The sequence below is a fragment of the Eubalaena glacialis genome, chromosome 9, assembly GCF_028564815.1.
Source record: "Eubalaena glacialis isolate mEubGla1 chromosome 9, mEubGla1.1.hap2.+ XY, whole genome shotgun sequence".
In the NCBI taxonomy this organism is placed as follows: domain Eukaryota; kingdom Metazoa; phylum Chordata; class Mammalia; order Artiodactyla; family Balaenidae; genus Eubalaena; species Eubalaena glacialis.
Genome location: NC_083724.1, coordinates 69203876 through 69216145, shown reverse-complemented (window position 1 = coordinate 69216145; position 12270 = coordinate 69203876). Strand labels below are relative to the sequence as shown.

Here is a 12270-nt window from a genome sequence, read left to right as displayed (position 1 = left end):
GAAGATTGTGTCTCGTGGAATGCAATTGGTTGTCCTGTGGATAGACCCATTTTGCATCTACTTGTAAATTCATTTCAGTATTCTTATTTGCCTGAATATGTTTGGTTCTTTTAAATTTCCATTGAGTTGGTTGTAACATATTCCTGGTTTCTTCATTAATCAATGAGGTAAATACAATCTTTGACAGATGTTTATTTTATATTCACATGAGAATCATGATTATTCCCTTTCTAAAATTTTCTCACCTAACCAGTGGCCACAGAGGGATCTGGAGAAGAGTATATTGGAAAAATAAAATACTGTATAAGTAATTCTATACCAAATTAACCAGAAAGTCTTTTACATAAATATGTCATTTGGGGACAAAAAAATCATCATACGTCATTGGTAAAAATGGTATTTCATATTACCTCATCTTATTTTTAGTTCAATCTTTCTCTATTCTTTTTCTTTAGTTTTGAAGAGTTGGTTCTTTTCCTGATTCTGGACAATCTTTGAGACAGTAAAATCTTTAGGAAAAGGTGCAGTTACTTAAACCTAGCTGGGAATTTGGGCATTTGGGCATTTGTATCGAAGAGGCATTTGGATCTATGAGAAAAAAATAATTGCTGCTGGGTGGGAAAGGAACTAGGAGAGGGAAAGGGAAACACATTCTTTCATCTACTTAGTTATTTATTCAATGTCTCTCAATGAAATTAAAAGGAAAGATGTTTTAAAAAAAAATCCTCCAAACTAGTAAACAAACAAAAAACCTTTGGAATGTTACAAAGGGCAGGCAACTCTTTAACTGAATCACTCTAGGAGTTTTAAAGTGATTTACCTATAAAATCCATCATACTAAAAAAAAAAAAAAAAATCCATCATACTAAGACAAACTTAAAACGATTATTTAAAAATATAGCTAGCTTTGCATTTCATGTTTGTACGAGAAGTAATCACTGGCTTTTCAACACAAAGCTAGACAATTTCATTAATGAATATATACATCTAATTCATTGACATTGTGTTTTTAAATCAAACTTATTTATGAATTCTTTTGTCATTGTAGCAACTAGGGGCTTGGTTTGTGGGAAAAGTGGTTATAAAGGGAGAGTAGGTGACAGTTTAGGGGGGATGACGGAACAGTTTTGTATCCTGATTGTGGTGGTGGTTATATGAATCTATGTCTGTGATAAAATTTCATAGAACTATTAAAAAAATGAAGAAAGTGCATGAAAAACTTGTGAAATAAAATAAATTCTATAGCTTTAAAATATATATATATATATATATATATATAGCTAAAGCATTAAAGTTTTGAGAGAACACTTATCCAAAATATGCCTCTACATTCACTTAGAACCACACCTAAATCATTCCAGATAAATGGGAATCTAACTTATTGTGAAAGCTCTTTAGTCAAGGATACTTGATCTGAATGTGGAATTATGAAAATATTTCTCAACTGCAGCTGTTAGCTTACAACTCTCTGGAATTGCAAATAATTCATGCTGGTTATGAAATGCATATTGAAGTCTCCAAGCAAAATTTTGCAAAGGTGTCCAGGACATCACTCTACAAAACATCTAATAGCACCACTTTTTTTCATAGGTTCCTCACATCCTTAAGTATCATGCCTGAGTTGTGAGGGTCTTCAGCACCATAAGGTGCCTAGTAGTATAACCAAGAATAGAATGGTTCTAGAAATTAAGATGACAAAACAAATGACAATTTTGATGCAGTCACCAATACAATTATTTGAAAAAAAAAAAAAAATTCAGTGACTGCCCCGTCTAGTGCTGCTAACCAGTGATGTGAAGGAAGGACCCAATTCCATAACATTCTAAGGCAGTCCTGGGACAGCAATATTTAGTGGCATTTTCCAAGTAGTTGACTTCTTTTTCTCATGATAGTGATGCCCTTTTGGGTTCTTTGAGAGGCAGCTGGCCTCGGCAAGAATGCCTCAATGGCTTTCTTGCAGAAATGCTCAGTGCTGGAAGTGGGGGAAGAAAGGCTGACTGCATTAAAGAGCACATTTTCCTTTCAAAGAGACTCTGGACTAGAAGGAAATGCTTCAGGAGATCAGAGTTCTCTCCAAGTTACAATGAGCCAGAGATGACTGGGCTCTTTCAAAGCCTAGGACCTCGTACGTATGAGTACTCTGTTAAACTCATCTTGTAGGTCTGACCCAGCTTCCTCTAATATGGTTCCAGACAAGATATTAGAAGGATGGGATTTCCCCAGTGGTCCAGTGGTTAAGAATCCAACTAAGCCCGCGTTCCGCAACTACTGAGCCTGTGCACCACAACTAGAGAGCCCATGTGCTGCAACTACAGAGCCCATGTGCTCTGGAGCCCGTGCACCACAATGAAGAGCCCGCGCGCCACAACGAAAGATCCCACGTGCCACAGCTAAGACCCAATGCAGCCAAAAACTAAATAAATAAATAAAAAGATATTAGAAGGAATCTTACTAAAGGAGGGACCCTCTTGACCATCAGGATGTTGTTCTTCTTTAACAATAAGAGAAAAGCCAGGAAAAAGACAGTTGATAATAAATGTTTAAGAGTATTGGTCCCACATTGTCTTCTCTTCCCGACAAATCCAGTGCTCAGTTATCTTGTTTCTGGTAGCATCCAGCACACCTGATTGTGCCTTTTTTCTTGAATTACTTTCTCCTTGACTTACATGACACCAAACTTTCCAGGTTTTTGTTTTTCTTTTCTGGTCACTTCCTTCTCGGGCTCCTTTTCTAGATCCTTCTCCTCTCCTCAAACTCTAAATACTGCAGTGCCTGAAGGCTCAGTTTGGTGCGGTCTTCTGATGTGCTCACCAGTGATTCTTGGTTTCAAATACCACCAAAGTACAGGCAACTTCTAAGTATTTACTCTCCAGTCTAGACCTTTTGTCTGAGCTTCATATCGAAACTTTTTTTAAAGTAAGATTTGGGATAGCAAGCCATTTTACTCTTTGAAAGGAATAAACATTAATTTAACACAATCTATTTATCAAAAAATTATGCAGTGCTTCTTATGTGCCAGCCTCACGTCTAAGTGTTTTATAAATAAATGTTGTTAAATCCTAACAATAACCTGATGAGAAAAGAATTATTATCTCTATTTAATATACAGATGAGGAAACTGAGATATAAGCCACACACCTAGTAAGGTTTCATGCTCTTAACCAGTACACATTGACATCTTTCCTGATTGACATGTTCACTTGGATATTTCAAAGGTATCTCCAACTTAAAGTGTCCAAAATGGAATTCTTGATTCCCTTTCTTAGCATCTGATTCCTCTTCCAGCCTTCTCCATCACAGCAAATGATTCAACTGGGTAGCTAATTGCTCACATGAAAAATTAGGAGTTATTCTTGACCCCTCATTTTCCCTAATTCCTCACTTTGAAACGATTCCCAAATTCTATTAATTCTCCCTCAAAAATATATCTGAAATTCATTTACCTCTCTCCATCTCGACTACTACCACCTTGATATAATAACAGCAACAACCACAACAATAATAGCTAATGTTCACTGCTTTGTTTTAAGCATTTCTATATATTAGCTCATTATAACACTGTTAGGAGATGGGTACTGTCAGAAACATTGTGAAATGGACAAACAAGATTACTAGCAGACTTTCAGGGGCTGTCAAATTCTATGGAAGTGTGAGTCTTTGTCTTTGGCTAGTCTATTTTGCAACTCCATAGAGATGAAACTTCCCTTGTAGAGAGCTAGTGATGATGTAGATGTTTCTCGTTCATAGTGATGGAACTTATTTTTCTGTTCATGTCAATGCAAATAATTCTGTCTGATAGAAAATATAAACTTTTCTAAATCCAATTCACATTAGAACTAGTTTTAACATCTTATTGGTTCTGTCATAATTCATGAGTTAAATAAAAAGTTTGACATGTGCTCATTTTATATTTATAAATCACGATTTTACCTTTCTGAAAATTATATTTTAACAAATTATATATTTAACAAAAATAAATTATATTTTAACAGTTATATTTTCATCCCAATTTCTAGATGATAAAATTGAGACACAGATATTCCCAAGGTCATACTGCTAAATAAATGGCAGAGTCAAGATTCAAATCATGGCCATTTACTATAGAATCCAAGCTCTTTACCACCTCATTGTCCTGGCTCTAAGGCTGCCATGTAAGCCAGATCACTGATGCTAACATCTGCTCTCTCCTGGACTACCACAATAGCCAGTGGTCTGTTTTCTTCCTCTGTTAGCTCTTAATAATTTTTTCTTCATGCTGTAGCCAGGGGGCTCTTAAAATGTAAGCCTTTTCATTGTTCCTGCTATACCCAGAAACAAAGCCAAACTCCTTACCCAGGTTTATATTATGCCATTATCCATCTTCATCTCCTACAATTCTCCCCAACCCCAGCCCAGTCACTAGCTTCCAGACACACTAGTCTTCCTTCACTTGCTTAAATGTGTGTAATTCTTTCCTGACTCAAAGTTCTGGCATGTGTGGATCACTCCCTGGATGACCCTCCTCCCTTCTCTCAGCTTAGAATAACTTCCGCTCATCCTACAGGTCTCAGCTGACATGTCCCTTCTCAAAGAAGACTTCCTGGACTCCCACACCTTTTGGGGGCCCCTGTCAGACTCTCTGACAGAACCTCTTCATTTTCTTATAACAGTGATCAGTTTTTGATAATCAAGTGTGAATCTTTATGGAATAACTATCTCATTTTTTAGACCAAACCTCCATGAAGGTAGAACTTCACACAATAGGTGCTCAAAAATACATTTTTTTTTCAAATGAATATGTGAATGGGTAAATAGGAGGGTAAGGGTTGATGTTATGAGTGATTTGATATTGGGCTTATTCTTGGCTCCAGAGGTTGAAACCAAGCTAGATAAAGAGGCAATAGCCTAAAACTTCAAAGAAATTAAATCATACGTTTAAGTTCCAGGCACTGGCATGGAAAATCTGAAACCATTTTCCTGTTTTAGAAGTTTCTTATGGTCTTTCAAAAAGTGATTGTGCCCAGATTTAGTAGCTATCACGGGCTTATTTATTTATATTTCTTATAGCTGCCTTTGGGCAGTATGTGCTGGCCTTGATTCATCTTCATGGGGTTTGGGTTATCATGTAGCTTGAGACAAGTTTAAGTTCTGTGTCTATCATACTTATGTTAAATCTCAATAAAAATGCTGCTTTATAGAATAAAAGGATTTGGGGCAGCTTTGAGACAGAGGATGCCTTCAGTAATTTATACATGACTCTGGTCTAACACTGCCTTATTATACAACCAGCCACCCAACAGTGAAGACTCTGGAGCATTATGGAATTGTTCCTAGTTTAGAGGAGCCCACTCTTTAAAACTCATTACACACAGAGATTTGGGAAAAAGAGAAGATAGACCCTTAACTGTATGAGCAGATACAAATGGAGCCAAGTCACTCTCCACCAATGAAAAATGAGGCTACGACACTCGTTTCAGACCATCTTTCTCTCCGTTGCTTTTCTGACCTATGTGAACAGAACATGATTTAAAATTTTGGTTTTCCTTAAGGCTAGTCTGATGATTTAAAAAGCCATACCCCAGGAACTAAAATGCCATTATAGCTTACAATGCTGTTAGTGCATTTAGAGTTCTTAGCTTAATAAAAGAATGTAGATTTTCAGGCATATTATTTTCTCTGACTTGGATAAAAATCTAAAATATTGTAAACTCAGAATACTTGTCATGAACCATTTCTTCTTCACATGGAGTGGAATTAGTTTATCTTGCAATTTTGTAAAGGTTTCTTTCCCTTAACTCAACAAGTTTGGCAAAGCTTTCCAAAGAAAAGTTCAGTTCATTAAAAATGACCTTAATGGACTTAACATATATTGGTGGTGACAGGGTCCATACTGTATTTTGGCACACAAGGATCCCATTAATTCGTCTTTGCCACTCTCTAGGGCTCAGCTGAGCAGTAGTTCAGATTTAGTTCTGAAAGTAGCTCCACACTGAGCATTAAGTGGAGACAGTAGGAGGGGCTGACAAATGTAGAACTTCTTGGTTTGCAAGAAAGGCTTTTCTAATGACTACATAAAAATGGCTCTGTCTGCTCTCTTGAATTTGTTATTGATTTTTCTGTCTCAGTGCATGCTGGGAGCAAACTTGGGGAGTCAACTGGACGTAACTCAGAGTTGAGAGAGGATGCTTTTCCATCCGAGCATTTTCTAAACTTTCCTTATTAATTTTTGCCATTTGCTATAGATTTCTTTTGGTTCAAATAAAGGTAACTAACCCTTGTCCCTTAGGATGAATTCTCGGCTAAATTCAAAGTGTGCCGCTTACAAGTGAGTCTTCAAAGAGCCTCAGAAGTATAGAGGAGACGCGGGAAGGTGGTGCTAGCTGGGGAACCACTAGTTGAATTTGGGGTTATTTGTGGTTACTTGTGGTTCTCTCACACGTCACATGATACAACGTGTATGAGGCAGAGATAAGACCTGCCTCAATTTCTCCATTTGTAAATGAGTAATTATTATACCATTTTACTTTCTTAAATATTCTCTAAGAAGATGAATGATGCTGGAAAAGGTCCAATCATAACCACAGTTAACACCTAAACAGAGTTTTCTGCATACCAGGTACTTTACACATAACTTAATCCTCTAAATAGCCTTGTGATATAGATACCATTATGTTCGTTTCTCAAATGAGGAAATTAAGGTCTCTGGGGTCAAATGATTTGTCAGGGTTCCCTGTTACTGTTGGGGGATCCATGATTCACACCCAGGAGGTCCGTCCCTGGAGCCCACACTTTTCACCACTGTGCATGCTGCTACCATGCATGTAGCTTTGATCAATAGTTAAAGTGCTTTTTACTTTGATTCCAGCGGGGCTGTATTCTTGTTTGAGCACACAAATATACAGACTCACCCACCTCACCAACTCACATAGTTGGCAGCCTGATGTACCTGAAAAAAATTTCATATTTTAGGAAATTATCTGTGGTTTCAGTAGCGTATTTTCAACACCTACCAAGGATTAGTGAGGTACATCTACTGATACAAAATATCTGATCATTTGCTATATAAAAAGATACAATGATCTTTCCTCAAGTGCTAGTTTTGGAGTCAAAGTCAGATACACAGAAATTCTATCATAATCTGCAAACCCCCAGTTTACATTTATATCCCCCCCAAACCCCTTCAGTGTCTACTGCATTCTTCTTTCACTCATTTCTCATATTTGTGCATTTTTACCATGTACTAGCTTAACTATCCTGATATTGTAGCTCAGAGGAACATTGGGTAGTAGAGAGAGTTTGGGAATTCAATAAATAATTCTCCTACACTCCTTGTGAAATCAATAACACAATCGTGCTGTGCGTACCCAAACACCAAATGGCATTTCTTCAAAATGGCTGGCTCGTTTGTTCAATCTGTGGATGACTGGCCAATACTTTGCTCACAATCTTATCATGCCTGTGGTAAGCATGCACTCAAGGTTCCTTGAGGGCAGGGACTATTGGGTTTCTTTTGTACAGTACTTGCACTTGACACAAAGTCTGGCCCAGAGCAGGTGACTTAAAGAGTGAATTCAGCTTCTTTCATCAGGAGGTGTGAACAATTAGCAGGTCCAGTGTTATTTAAAATACATAATCAGCCAAAGAATTTATATTAAGCATTCTGCAGAGGATATAAGGGATAAGAACGATTTGGGTAGACAGGGAGACCAGAAAGGAAGGAGTTGGAAAAGAGAGAGGTCACGATCGTTATGGGGATAAGGGCTCATTCAGTCTGGCCAGTATGAGGCTTTCACTCCGCCATGTGCCAAATCAAAATTAAATGCTTTTGTGCTTTTTTATCCCGTAACTCTAATGCCATGTTCTGCTTGAACATCCTTTCTGAGGGTTTAATGATCTGCAAATAGTGTTTACATTTCTTGATCTTAGGTGACTCTTAATTCTTAAGAGATATATCTGTTTCTCTTTATATAGAAGATGTTTCTTTTTATGTTCTGTGGCCTGAGATTCACAAAGAGAATGTACTTGAGGTACCTCGTATTGAGGATATGAACAGAAAAACTATCTGGATCCATTACCAAGGTTTGATTCCCTAAATATCCTTTGGGGGAAAATATAAAATCACGTGTCACACCATTAGCAGTCCTAACCACTTTAAAAAAGCATGAATTCACATTCTTAACCACTGAGTTAAGCCATCCACATTCTCAGACAACTTACTGGATATAAATACGGACTAACATAAACATATAGCTTAAATATTATATAAATATTATATATTTAAATACTATTTTCACCAAGGTAAACAAACCATTTAATGACTATAGGATCACCATGGAGACTCTTATCGGCTTTTCTGTCTGTATCTTAATTCCTTGTGGGTTCTGTTCACACAGATGCATGACAGGAATTTCCCTTTGCCTCTTATTGAACCAGCCCCATCACTAAGCTGATGCCATCTGGCATCCAGATATTACCTCTGCCTTCTGCCCACTTGCTTTCCTTCTTCTTCCTTTTTAATATGGCTCACACCAAGGTTATTTATGGCAATACATTTAAGGCTTGGGTATTGTGTTGCAGCCCCAAAATGTTTTCCTAACCATGCAGTAAGGCTGTTCACGAAAAATCTAATAAGATAAGTCAACATTTTTTAAGTGTAAGATCAAGGCACAGAGGACCACACAATCCCACCTTTGAAAGGACAGCACCGTTAGGGGTCTCCACCTGGTGTATGCTGGGGTTTGATGGAGGGATGGCTAGTTAAAATAGCGGTGCTGGTCAAGTGGTACCCAAGGGAATCACCTGTCTCCCGTCACTTGTTCTGAGCCATCCAAGCAGAACTCCTGGCAACTGAAATCACTCTGGGGTGGACCTGACTTCCCTAGATGCCCAATTAGTCCGACCTTCCTCTCCCTGGGATGACTTGATTCAGAGAGCAGAAAGTCTAGAAGGAGAAAGGCAGGGCATCGAGAGCCCCCAGGCCATCACCTTCTAGGGCATTGGGTGGCTTGTTAGTGGCTTGAAGGAGTTAAGAAAATGAAAAATTTTCTTCCTATTCCAAGTCAGATGAGGTTTTCTAAGAAGGCCAGCTGATTAACCACAGTAGCAGTAGACAGCTGTCTTGACAGGTCCTAGAAGTCACCATAGTTTCATTTTTGCTCAAGAAATTAAGCTGTCAAAGTGGCCATGCTGTGTATTTGGCTTGAAGTGGTCATGCTGTTTATGCATACATCCCAACAAAGACTGAAAGGAAGGTATAAAAGCAGGAGATGCGAAATCAAGTCAGTGATTTCTTTAGCTTCTATCTGATTAATGAGTATAACTGTATGACCACAACGTAGTTCTGACCCCTCACCAAACAAAAGTAAAATTTTGAGGGTTTAAAAAATACCTAGAAAGCTATTTCCATATATTTGTTAGTGGAAGCAATGCGCTGGCATTTCAATGATGTGTCCTAAATCTAACATTACTCTCATCAGCGGGAGGCAAATTCAAAAACACATAGTTTGAATAACAGCAGAAGAGAATTCTGTCAGTCCCTCTCCCGTTTCCCCCTTTCTAGTGGTAGAATGGCACTGCTATTACCCTCAGAAAAATGCAGCTCTCCCAGAATCTTATTTTTTTGTACAAGTCTATCTCAAACCATAATTCTTTCCATGTTAATTGTGTAGCAGGGATTTCTATGGATTTCTCAGCTGACATCCTTGGAAGCAAGTTCACTTTATTGCGTGAATTTATAAGGTTGTCTGTGCTTGATCAGCTTCACTAGCTACAGCCCCCCCATCCCTTAGTCTCAGTTTGGGGCTGGATCTTGTTCACGTTGTTCTGCTTAATTAAGAGAGACAAAGCTGCTTAAAGATTCTTGATGTAGGTTGTCAGGAAAACCTGATAAAAACATGTGTGTGGATTAAAGGCAAATTACGGCCACCAGTGAAAAGTCAGTTTAGAGCGCAGGACTCCCACAAGTGGGTTAAGAAATCATTTTCTGCAGATCAAGAAAATAGACTCATCACAATATTCCTACCTTTGTACCATATGAATCAAATACACTGTAAATAAACCAGGTCTTTGCTGAGGAAAAAACAATGTCTAAAAGCATTTATAAATGAAGCTGCAGCTTCATAAGATGACTCTCATCACTAGTAAGTTCATTACTCTCATGTGACCCACTATTGATATTTATTTCATCTATTCTATGAGACTAATAACTGTATTTGTATCTTCTGCATGGCATTTAGTTTAGCGGAATATGTAACATACTTCTGTTCTATAAAGTTTTAGTTATTTCTTAGCAGTTCAGTTTTCAGTCTTTTACTATAGTTTTCTTCTAAACATGTCTTAGAGTGGTTGCTTTCAAACATATTTCTGGCTACAGTGATAACCAAAATTTTTTTTTTCATTTTGGGGTTACCAAAAGAATTTGACATTCAATAATGGTATCTCCATATACTAAAGACTTTAAGCTACTGATTTTCCCATAGTATTTAATGAGACAGGCTGGTGATAATATTTTTATTTTACATAAGGGGAAGTAAATGATATTTGCTGTTTTATTACAGAACTCACCATGTTAACTGGAGCCAAAGCAAGAGATAATAGTCCTGGACCACTGTTCTTGCTTCTCTGTATTAGTTCAGAAGTGACAACCACAGCTTCTAAACATTACTATTTAATTTAAGCAATGTGAGTCTCTTTGGTGGGGAGAAGGAAAGACTTGCTGACAGTGTATCATTTTTTCATTATACTATGGAGAGTAATTATAGGTTGTTCCATACGTTCAGAAACTAGTCTGTGTGGTTTAAAAAAAAGAAAGGATTAAGACCCTGCAAAATTATGTTTTTAAAATTCAAAATCAATTAAAAAAAATAATGTGACACGTAGGACCTTTCCTAGGGTCCAGTGCGGTAAACATGTAAAGTGTATTAAAATGTGGAAACCACATACCTTTCATTACATTATTCTACAGCTGTCATTTATTTCATTTTTGTATAAAAGTAATTATTGTTCTGAGCATAACAGTATACATTTCCTTTACCCGGGACTAGCACTCCAATTACAATCTACTTCAATTCAGATTAATCATGCCAAGATGGCAATTCCATCACACCAAGAGTAAAATTTAATAATCTAATATATGGCTATAGTTTCAGTGGTTAAAACTATGTGTTTAACTACTTTAGGGATTTGGTTAAGATTAAAGTTACACATAATGCATCTTAATCAGAATTTTAGTGGAAAACACTCATTACAAAATATAGTTGAATGTGGTCTATGTAATGCTTCTGGAGAAGCATTAAACTCTACTTATAGCTTTCATTTGAGGGGTATCTAATAAAGAGAAAGACTTTTAATTATTAGTATAAGGTGTTTTGATCTAATTTAAACTTTGTTATATTATTTAACATCGGTCATAATGCAATATTACTCCCAGAATTACGCTTTAGACCAAATGACAAAATATAATGTACAGGAGAGCAGAGTTTATTTAGGTAAAATAATACCTATCTGGCTTTAAATGTATTTAATCTAGGAATACGTATAAGGAGTAACTAGCTCCAATTACATGGCATCTTTCCGTGTCTTAAATAGGACCCCTTAGCGGATTCAAGAGTTAATACCCCTCTAAAATGAACTGCTTCCTTCCTCTCCAGCAGCGAGAAGGTCTGTCAAGCCAGGTACTGGCAGGAGAGAAACAAAGTTTTAAGCCTTTATATAGTCACATAAAAGTTGCACTGTATCTTTAACCACTGCCTTTCCTCCAAAGTTCTGCAGTGGCTAGTTGCTTTTTCTTAAAGCCTTTTCTCAAAGAAGTTGCAAACAAAATGCTGTAGCAACTTTATGATTCAGAAATAATCTATGTTTTGCTTCTTATCCTTTTAAGTAAGAAATGTGTTACCTTATATATAAACCATTTTTCTGTGAAACCAAGCACCATTTTTTTACAAATGAACTTTGTTCATTTTACCAATCTGTATTTTGGATTTCTTTTTCAATCTCTTGATGTTTAGGGTGTGATTCAGAACACAATCTGTGTTCTGGCAAACCATATCAGATTTAGATTCAAACAGGATGACTCAGAAGAGGTTCTAAATTGCTTTTGAATATATAAATTATAATCTTAATTTATATATTATATTTAGTAAAATTTAAACTACAGGTTGAATTTGGAAACCATTTTGTATCCTGAATGCTATACTGTGAGCTCTTGGAGGGTGGGTAACATAACATGTCTTAGGTACCAATGCATAGCACTGAGCCTAGTACTTGGATTAAATAAATTAATCTAGAAAATCA

At 36.9% G+C, this 12270-nt stretch overlaps 1 protein-coding gene across 3 annotated transcripts in view; it reads right to left on the bottom strand.

Moving 5' to 3' along the window:
* ADAMTSL1 (ADAMTS like 1) overlaps window positions 1-12270 on the bottom strand; it is a 465052-nt gene that overhangs the window by 232207 nt on the left and 220575 nt on the right. The gene's annotated exons all lie outside the window — the stretch shown is intronic.